We start from the raw sequence: 11,284 nt of genomic DNA, 5'->3' as shown, positions 1-11,284 counted from the left end.
TAAAGATTTTATTTATTTATTTGACCGAGAGAGATCACAAGTAGGCAGAGAGGCAGGCAGAGAGAGAGGAGGAAGCAGGCTCCCTGCTGAGCAGAGAGCCCGATGCGGGACTCGATCCCAGGACCCTGGGATCATGACCTGAGCCGAAGGCAGCGGCCTAACCCACTGAGCCACCCAGGCGCCCCAGTCTCTCTCTTCTTTAATGATTGATTAAACTGCTGGACTGGAAAAGGGGTTTTTGTCAACTAGCAAAAAATAAACTTATTTGAGCTTCATTTTCTTTTTGTTAGACTAAACATGTTTTGCTGTTTTCTGCCATGTCTCCTCACCTGGTGTTGATCCTTCGCTGCCATAACTTCCACAGACCATTTCCACCGGGGAAGATCACCTGAGCAGTCTCCCCTGGACTCAGCTGTTGCTGCCTTTCACAACTCCCCTATACATTTCCCAGCTGGCCAGTACTGATCCGTATGTAGGGACATGTCTACACCGCTGTCCAGCAGGAAGAAGTTACAGAAGCTGAGACCTTTCACCTAAAACGACCTTAACGATTTAAGGGTCAAAATTGTTTGGCGGGGGGATGATGAGGGAACAGAAGGCTGGCTGAGGACAAAGCAAAAAGCTGATACCTTGCAACCTCCTCCCACTCCTGCTCCTGGGTGGGACATATGAGACATTCTTCAGGAATCTCCCAACTACTCTTAATAGATTGCTAAAAAGGGCAAAATGATCTTGGCAATGGCAAGGCTTCTGGTATCCTGGTATCCAGTCTCTTGTAGGTCCTCTTTAGCATATGAAAGTTCTATAGAAACCTCCCTCTTCCTTACCTCCCCCACCCCCATGGTACATAACCTGCCACCCCTCACAACTGGGGCAGCAGCTCTTTCTGCCCACAGGTCCTGTCCTTGTGCTTTAATAAACCACCATTTTGCACCAAAGATGTCTCAAGAATTCTTTCTTGGCCATCGGCTCCAGACCTCACCCCACTGAACCTCACTTATATTCTAGAACTTCATCACTCCTACTCCAGTATGGCTATATCTGAACTGATTGATTACACCTGCAACGACCAGAAAAGTTCTGTTTTCAGAAAAGTTTGTGTTTCCAGAAAAGTTCACATTCAGAGGTGCTGTTGTAAGTGAACTAACATGAGTCCACTCCTTGTAAATTACAGACAAACTACCCCAGGCAGAGTTGTCACACAACGGAAACTTTATTTGCAGCAAACAAAGAGATCACAAGGAATAACTTCCAAACCCTTGATTCCCCAAGCAGAGGTGATAGGGTAGTTTTGTTTAGGTTTCAGGATAAATATTCAGAAAAGGGAACCTTTGTTATCACATATAAAGATGGGCACATGTTTTCACAGATGTTCTTAGAATAACACACCCATCCATGCCTCCTAGTTTATGTTAATAAGGCTTGTGCTTCTCTCAGGGTGGAGACTTTTAACATTGAAATGAAACAAGGGGAAAAGGCTCTGGGCCGGCTCAGAGAGCTGGTACAAACTGGTTGGGATCTTGGGCTCATTATCTTTCCTGTTCTTGTAGAGACCATTAGTTTTCTTTAAATTTCTTTAAAGAGACCTTTGTTTCCTTAAAATCCTTAACACGTGGGCAAGTAGAGCTGATTAGACATAGATCACAGGAAAATAGCCTGGAGCCTGTATGACTTGTCCTGTGTCACAAAAGCTGTCTCATCTATTTTTTCTGGAGACCCCTAAATCCTTCTGCTTACACTGGGAATTAGAACTTCAACATATATATTGCAGCAGATGCAATAAAACACATAACTACAGAGGTCATATCTGTCACAGCACAAATGGTATTTCACCCCCTTTAGAGCAAAGACGGAAAGAAAATGCTCTTACCAGTGTCCACCACTGCCGGGAATATGCTTACTGAGGGTTTTTCCTCCTCCTCCTCTCTGCTCTCCGTTGTGCCTTATCTGTGACGTGGAAGTGAAGTTTTAGAATATAAGTGAGGTTCAGTGGGGTGAGGTGCAGAGCCGACGGCCAAGAAGGAATTCTTGAAACATCTTTGGTGCAAAATGGTGGTTTATTAAAGCACGGGGACAGGACCAGGGGCCCGGAAGAGCTACTGCCCTGGTTGTGAGGGGTGGCTGGTTAAGTACCATGGAGGTGCTGGAAGTAAGGAAAAGGAGGTTCAATAGAACTTTCATATGCTAAATAGGACCTACAAGATACTGGATACCAGAGACCATGCCATTGCTAAGGTCATTTTGCCCTTTTTATTATTTATTTATTTAATTTTCAGCATAACAGTATTTATTATTTTTGCACCAGACCCAGTGCTCCATGCAATCTGTGCCCTCTATAATACCCACCACCTGGTACCCCGATCTCCCACCCCCCGCCCCTTCAAAACCCTCGGGTTGTTTTACAGAGTCCATAGTCTCTCATGGTTCACCTCCCCTTCCAATTTCCCCCAACTCCCTTCTCCTCTCTAACTCCCCATGTCCTCCATGCTATTTGTTATGCTCCACAAATAAGTGAAACCATATGATAATTGACTCTCTCTGCTTGACTTATTTCACTCAGCAGAATCTCTTCCAGTCCCATCCATGTTGCTACAAAAGTTGGGTATTCACCCTTTCTGATGGAGGCATAATACTCCATAGTGTATATGGACCACATCTTCCTTATCCATTCGTCCGTTGAAGGGCATCTTGGTTCTTTCCACAGTTTGGCGACCGTGGCCATCTTTTAGTAAGCTATTAAGATAGTTGGGAGATTCCTAAAGAATGTCACAATATGTCCCACCCAGGAATGGGGGTGGAGGGGAGGTTGCAAGGTGTCAGCCTTTTGCTTTGTCCTCAGCCAGCCTTCTGTTCCCTCATCAGAAGGACTGATTAAGGCCACCAGTCAGGGGTTTCAGGCTTCAAAATACTTTGCCCCCAGCTGCCCAATTCCAGGAAGTTGTAAGTCAAGGTGAAGTGTGTAGTCTCTTGGTCTCGTGGTTTAAATAACTTTGTAAACCTGGGTTCTGGGCTGGACCCCAGCCCCCGCCCCCAGCCCACTGGAGGTCCCTGGGTCTGCCTTTTTTTTTTTTTTAAGATTTTATTTTTTTATTTAACAGAGAGAGGGGGATCATAAGTAGGCAGAGAGGCAGGCAGCGGGGTAGGGAAGCAGGCTCTGTGCTGAGCAGAGAGCCTGATGTGGGGCCAGATCCTAGGACCCTGGGATCATGACCTGAGCTGAAGGCAGAGGTTTAACCCACTGAGCCACCCAGGTGCCCCCCTGGGTCTGCTTTTACATCACTCCATGGGGAAACTGAGAGGAAGGGTAGCAGTAAGACCCTGTGGCCCTACTAGACCTCACATCCTGCTTCCCCTAATCACCTGGCATGGCCAGCCTGGGCTCAAAGGGGAGACCCCTCCCAAGTAATGGTCTAATTAAAGGGATATGACCAGGCCAGGCCAGCAACATGGACCTCCTCAGAACTCAAAAATCAGAAAGCAAGTATGTCATTTTCTGGAATGGGTGGCTCTTTAATTAAAATAGCCACCTCACTTTTTTTTTTTTTTCTTTTTCCTTTCCTTACATATACCTGACTCTGGAATATTGTTAGAGGATACAATAGGATCATTTCTACTCCTGAGAACTTAGCTGCAAATCGACTTGTATTTTCTCATTGACTTTCGTTATCAAATCAAAGATGTGTTCTCTGATCACCTGTCAGACCACCTGATTTGTCATCTCTGCTTCTTCTTCTATTTCTCTTTCATAGCCTTAAGTTTTGGCTCCCATGTAATCTGATGAGATAGGATTCAAACAGCCCCTCCACTCCCCTGCACCCTCCAAAATCTGTCCTATGCTCCACCCTGACTCTGGCCTTCCTGTGTGGCTTTTTTCATGCCTCCCCATCCACCTGGATCCCACAACCTACAGGGAAAAGGGCAGATTCTCAGTCTGGTGTGTCCATGACCTGGTGCTTTTGTGTACTATCAGTGGAGCTCTCTTCTTTGTGCTAGGACTTCGTGGCACCAGTGTGAACCCCTTCTTTACCATACCAGAAGTGTACCTTGGGACCCTCGACTTTGCTTCCTCTGAATTCCCCTTTGGATCCTCCATCTTTCATAAAGTCTTTGGTGACCACCCCAATGGTAAGGGAATGTCTTTCCTGGGCAGATTCCTGCAGCCCTGAGTAGGAGCCGATCCAAATATGGCCACCACAGGTCACAAGGACAACACAGGTGGACACTGGTCACCTTCATCTTTTGAGTGTACTTGGTGCCTCTTCCAATTCCTTCCCTATAAATAGAAGCATTTGCAAAGGCAACAGTTTGCTACATGGGTTGAGGTAAAGGACCAGGTATAGTCAGTAGGTTTCTAAGGCAAACAGATAACATCCTTGGGCCCTCACCCAAAAGTGTGGGTTTCCTTCCCAGAAAGGAAGCAGCCCGAGTTTAAGGGTGAGAGTCAAACATTTCTCCTGCCAGAATTATACTTAGAATAGTGTGGTCTCTGAGCTGGTAATACCAGCATCACCTGGGAGCTAGTTAGAAAAGTAAGTTCTCAGGTTCTTCTCAACTTATGGGAGTGGCCCCAGTGGCCATTGTTAACCAGCTCTTCAGGTGACTCTCACAGCATGGTAAAGTATGAAACATCCAATCTGGTACATGATACAAAGATTAAACACTGCCTCAAGGTAGCAAGCATCTGATCAGACCACAGTTGCTGGGTCCTATTTGTCATTCCTTGCACCTTTAAGGTGGCCTCTCTGTTCCAGCCAAAGCCCATCCATCATCCTCTTCACTTCTCATGCCTCCTCACTGCTTGTCTAAGCCTGACTCTCCTAGGGCCTGGGAGACTTGTGCCCTCCTTGGAGAAGGAGAAGTATCTGCCAGATTTTAGCATTATGAGCAAGCATGTGTCCCAGGAGGCCCCTCAGGAATCTTCCTGTGTTTGAAAGGGTTTGGCCACTGTGGTAGCCACAAGAATGCCCCTGCAGGGAGTTGGACCAGGCTATTGTGCTATGAGCAGCTGGAGTATTTGCACCAAAACTTCCAGGAACTACTCCCATCCAATGCTGGAGCCAGGCAGGGAGCTGCTGGGAAAATGGGATCTGAGACTTCTCTGATGGCTGACATCTCTGGAGAATTCCCTAATGGCCTTGTTGTGTGTTCAGCTACTCTGCAGAATGCTCCAACCCAAATCTACTCTTGCTTCCCTTCACATGGGGTCAGATTTGCATCAACATCTGATGACTTCCTCAGCATTTTTTCTCTCCTTCCCCATTTTCTGTCCCCAGTAGTGCCTTTAATAAAACCCTTGCATGCATAATCCCATTTTGGTGCCTGTTCCTCCAATGACATGAACTCATGAATCTCAGAAAGTGTCAAAAGAGTTTGTGGCATGTGTGTGTGTGTGTGTGTGTGTGAGAGAGAGAGAGAGAGAGAGAGAGAGCACACAGGATGAGAAAGAAAGTGAGGAGAGACTAGGTGGCAGAGGAGACCTACAGGCTGAGCTCAAGGTGATAAAGATTAGATCTAGAGATATGGACCAAGTGGTCTTCAGCATATTTAAAGCCCTGGGGAAATATTAGATGGCTCAGGAAGAATGCCATAAAGAAGCTAGGCTGAGGATGGATGGAACACTGATGATCACCAAGTTTTAAGGAACAGTCATGGGTAAATGTTCTTCAGAGGCCCTGGAAGGAGTGGCAGAGAAAGGAAGGAGGCAAAGCAGGAGACAGTAGGGTCAGGAAATCCTGGAAGAGAGTAGAATTGCACATTCTGGTGCAGATGCTGATCCAGTGACTTACAGGTGTGCTGATAGTGTCTTGCCTGAAAGAGCAGGGAGGGTGGGATGGGCAATCTGCTGGGAGCTGGGGACAGGAGCCAGTATGCAACAAGGTGTGGCACAAGCAAGGAAGGAGCACTTCTGGAAATCTGATTCAGATCAAAATGGTGTTGAGGGAAAAGCTGTCAGAGTGTGGGATCCCGAAGCCTGTTTATGAGCAGGTAGAAAGGAGCCAAGGTATCAAATGGATTGTGGGGGGTAAGAATCAGCCTTGATGACAAGGAGTGGAAGCACTGCTTTGAGACCAAACCCAAGGAGGAGAACTTTACATGCTTATGGGTCTGCTGGTGACTTCTGGAAAAAGGCAGAAAGTTGAAGGGATTCTCATGTGGGTCTTCTATTGTATCCCACTTTTCCTGTGCATTGGGAATGGAGATTATCTGCTGAATAGTGGCAGAAACTGAGAATGGAAGGTGGGATCAATGACTGGGGAAGTGGAATAATGAAAAACTTGTTGCCAAGAAGAACAGAGAGAGGATTGTGATGGTTAATTTCATGTGTCTACTTGGCTGGGCCATGGGATGCCTACAAATCTGGTTAAATATGATTTCTGGGTATGTCTGTGAGCATGTTTAACATTTGAATTGGTAGACAGAGTAAAGCAGATGGCCCTTCCCAACGTAGGTGGGCTTTATCCAGTCCATGGAGGGCCTAAAGAGAACAAAAAGACAAAGACTGAATTTGCTTCCTTTTTCACTATCGAGCTGTGACATTGGTCTTCTGCCTTCAAATTGCATCACTGGTTTTCCCAGATCCTCCTTATTAATCATGTGAACCAATACTTTGTAATAAATCATATACCTATGATATATGATATATGTAATCTCCTATTGGTTCTGTTTCTCTGGAGAACCTAATACAGGGAAATAACAAGATTCCTGGACTGCTCAGCAGGGTTGGGTGTGAGGTTTCCCTAATATCACTCAGAGGATTTAATTGACTCAAGTCTAGGGTTTGGCTAGTTGAGTTTGACAGGAATGCAAGGATTCCCAAGAAATCGTCAGTGTGGTGGACCATGGGCTGGACAGTAAGAGAAGGCTATTAGTCTAAGAGTGGCGAAGGGAGAAAATAGAGAGCTGGATGTGTTGCAGTTATCAAAGAGGTGAGCAGGAAGGATGGACCATGACAGTCTGGGAATAGGAGATACAAGTCTTCTGGGGGCTTAGGCACTGCTGGGAGTGGTAATGTTTACTATAGGCCTGCTGGTGTCTGGTGGGTTGGCCCTCTGGAAAGAGCTTCCTAAGACAGTGTAGTCCAGAGAGTGCTAAGGTTCTCAGAGAATTTCTCAGTATTTTTGTGAATCAAACTAATGCCATCTTGGACCCATGATGACTGTTCTGTGACCTGAAACCTTCTTGAGCACAGTATCCCCCCCTCACCCCCACGAGACACACACAGCCCCCTTACCAGCATAGGTCTTTCCTTTTGTGTAACCACACCCTCAAGTGTACCCTTGGAGCATAATGGCCTTGTCCTTCCCTGGCTATGACACACACCTATTCTATGGCACACACCTCTTTCTGGGTGGCTCCACTCATACTCCCCAGCCTCCAACACTATAAAAGCAGATTTCAAGGGAGGTGGGGTTGAGGAGATCTATTTGTCTTACAGCCAGTTCTGTCCCCTTAATTGGCCTTTTTCTTTGGTCTCACTGTTCTCTTGGACTTTGGAGGTGGTTTGGGATATACCTTCCTTTCTAGGAAAAACCTGGATAAGTCTGATGGGGGGGAAGGGCCACGCTTCTCACGGAGAGCATCATCAGGGCTTTTATGGACTATCGCTTCAGGTAGAGTGCGGAGTAATTATTTTCTTATGACTGTTTGTAGATATAATTGTATCCTCACTACTCAGGAATTTATGTTCAGAAAATAATTACTTTTGGATTAACTGCTTTGACAATCTTTTAATTCTACTATCAACACTGTTTGCATTTAAGCTGAGCTTCCTCCTTGCCAATCTGATGTGTCTGTTACAATAAGCGTTTCAACTCAATTAGCATCTCAGTAACAATCAAATTATCTTTAATATGATGTAATTACTTTTTTTTATTAGGCTAAACTGGGGATCCTGAGCTGTGAATGTCTACTATAGCTTTGAGAAGTGATTAAAACAAACCCAGCGGCCTTTCCAAGATATGAGCATATTTTCCAAAAATCCTATTGAAACCCTGATCATCCACACAGGACCCCAAAACACAGGACTTGTGCTACATTCACTTCCTGCAGGCAGCCTTCCTGATGTCATCCAGTGTGTCGTGCCTTGTGCGGAGGCTTCCCAGCCCTCACACGGGGAGTTTCAGTCCGTCTGTCTGCACCTGCCTTTTGTAGCTTCCTCAAGCCTGTCACACGCAGACCTCACTGCTAGGCTGAACCATGCGGCTTATCACCCTAAATGGAATTCATGTGTGTTGCACTCCTCCTATGTAAAGCATGATTATAGGTTAACTGTGTCCCTACCAACTTACATGTTGAAATCCTAAGCCCCAGTACCTTAGAATGTGTTAGTTGGAGATGCGGTAATTAAGTTAAAATGAAGTCATTGGGGTGGTCCCTAATCCAGTATGACTAGTGTGCTTATTAGAAAGAAATCCGGACACAGACATGCACAGAGGAAAGACAATGTGAAGATCCAAGAAGTTGGCCATCTCTGAGTCAAGGAAAGAGGTCTGGAATAAACCCTTTCCTCAAAGCTCTCAGAAGCAGCCAATCCTTGGGACACCTTGACCTCAGACTTCTGGCTTCCAGAACCATGGGGCTATACATTTGTGTCATTTAAGCTGCCTAGTTTGTGGTACATGTTACAGCAACCCCAGCAAACTAATACGGTCACCCACCATAGTGTGTAAAAGCAAGACACTGACCCTTCTGATGAGCCCTGGGTGATGGACGGTACTGTACCCCTGAAAGTAATGTAACACTATGTGTAAACCAACCAAATTAAAATAAAAATTCAAAAAAATAAGAACAAAACACTGAAGTCTGGGTGCTAAAGTCTGAATCCATATACAGCTACTTCTAAGCAGGGAACCATTTACAGGTCTCAGTTTCTTTGTCATTAAAATGGAGATAATAATAGCATCCACCTCCTCACAGGGTTGTTGTGATTCCTATAAAGAGCTTAATGCAGTGACTGGAATGTAGCAAATGTTTGATACATGTTACTTTTTACTCTGTACCAGGCACAGTATTAAGTGCTTTATGTACACTTGCTCTATTAGTCCTTCCTACAGTCTTAGGAGGGAAAGGCTTTATTTTTCTGTGAGGAAACTGAGTCAGAGATTAAATATGATATTAAATATGAAGCAAGGGCTGGTCTTAACATTGGAACTAGCAGTCAGATTGTCTCATGCTGACCTAGGGGCCACAGCCTGTGACCACCTAGAGGGTGTGTGTGTGTGTGTGTGTGCACGTGTGTGTGTTAATGATCTTTTATTTAGTTGGGCTTTTTAGTTTACCTTTAGCAACACATGAGTTCAGTCTCATAAAAAATTCTGATGCAGATAAAAAGAAAAATCATCCTTCAGCAGGAAGTGATTATTTTTTTTTCCTGTTTGGTTTAAAAGATGTTTTTATTTTAAAAGATTTTATTCATCCATTCAGCACATTTATTAACTATTTACTATGTGCCCTCCATTGTAGTAGATGCTAGGAGCAAAGTGATGAATGAGGTTCCCTCCTCTTAAAGTTTAAATTCCAGCAGTAAGTTATAGATAATTAAAAACAGACATTTTGAAAGTTTAAAAGGAAAAGCAAGCATAATTGTCAAGAAACAAATAATTATGGTAAGGTGATAGTACTTCAGAGATATGTTTTATAGAAGAAGGTTAGAAAAGGCCTCGGAGAATTTGACATTAAACCTGGAAACAGAAGGATGAAAACCCGTTTGAAAATATTTCAACGAGGCAGAGTCAAGACTAAGACAGTGGCCCTGAGGCAGGACATCAGCACCATGAGCACAGGTGACACAATTCTTTTGCTGGGCAGCTTTTATAGAACTCCCATGTCCTCAAGAGGATATATAATTATTATTATAATTTTAAGGTCAATTTTAGTGTTTTTTAAGATCGAAATCTAATGTCAGGGTCACATATTTGAATTTTTTTCCCCAGTGGTTTTGTTGTTTTCTTCAGGCATCCTGCTTGTACGTTGGTTCTCCATTGCTTTTGTCCCACATCCACATCCATCATTTGCTTCTTTTCATCAAACTTTGCACTTTATTTCTTTATGATTTTTTTTTCAAGTCTGTCCTCTACATTATGGATTTTTTTTCTTTAATTCTCTTTTCACTGCTTCCTATGCTATTTTAAGTCCTCAAAATGGGGCATAGTTCCCTTAATTTCTTGTCTTTCTTTTGTCAGTTCTCTTTTCATTTTTGGTTGGTTTTTGTTTTGTTTTGTTTTTTATTTATTTATTTATTTATTTATCTATCATCTCATCTTTCATTGCTTATGTTAAACAGTTCGGGATTTCTATAATTTCCTTTTTTTTTTTTTTTTTTGAGCCTAACTCAGAGCTCAAATTCACACCCTGAGCCAAGATCAAGAATCAGACACTTAGCAGACCAAGCCATCTGAGTGCCCTTCTAATTTCCTTTAGAGACCCAAGTAGTTATTTTCTTTTTTATGTTTAACTTCTTTCAGCTTTATTGAGGTACAGTTGACAAATGAAAATTGTACATATTTAAGGTATACCACTCAAGGTTTTGATTACATATTCATTGTAAAATAATCACCACACTGAAGTTAATTAACAAAGCTATTACCTGATAGAGTTACCACTTGCCTTCCACTTATGTGTGGTGAGAACTCAAGGTCTATTCTTTCCACCAGTTTCAAATGAGCAACATTGTTAACTATAGTAACATGAATAGAACTTAGATTTCCAGAACTTAATCTTCTTGCATAACTGAAACCCTGTACTCTTCAACCACTAGGTCTCCATTTCCCCCTCCCCTAGCCCTTGACACCCAACATTCTACTGTTTCTCTTTTGTTTTTTAAATTTTATTTATTTATTTGACAGATAGAGATCACAAGTAGGCAGAGAGGCAGGCAGAGAGAGAGGAAGAAGCAGGCTCCCCGCTGAGCAGAGAGGGCTGGATCCCAGAACCCTGAGATCATGACCTGAGCCGAAGGCAGAGGCTTAACCCACTGAGCCACCCAGGCGCCCCTCTACTCTGCTTCTATGAGTTCAATTATCTTATATTTTGCCTATAAGTAAAATCATGCAGCATTTGTCTTTCTGTGTCTGGCTTATTTCACATGATGCAATGTCCACTAAGTTTATTCCTACTGTCCCAAATGTCAGGATTTCCCTTTTTTTTAAAAGACAAATGTATGTATATATCTCACATTTCCTTATCCAGTATCCATCAATGGACAGTCAGGTGGTTTCCAAGTCTTGACTGGTGTGAATAATTCAACAATGAACATGGGAGTGTAGTTAACTCTGAGATACGGATT

The sequence above is a fragment of the Neovison vison genome, chromosome 7 (assembly GCF_020171115.1).
Source record: "Neovison vison isolate M4711 chromosome 7, ASM_NN_V1, whole genome shotgun sequence".
Taxonomy (NCBI): domain Eukaryota; kingdom Metazoa; phylum Chordata; class Mammalia; order Carnivora; family Mustelidae; genus Neogale; species Neogale vison.
This window is presented reverse-complemented; position numbering follows the sequence as displayed.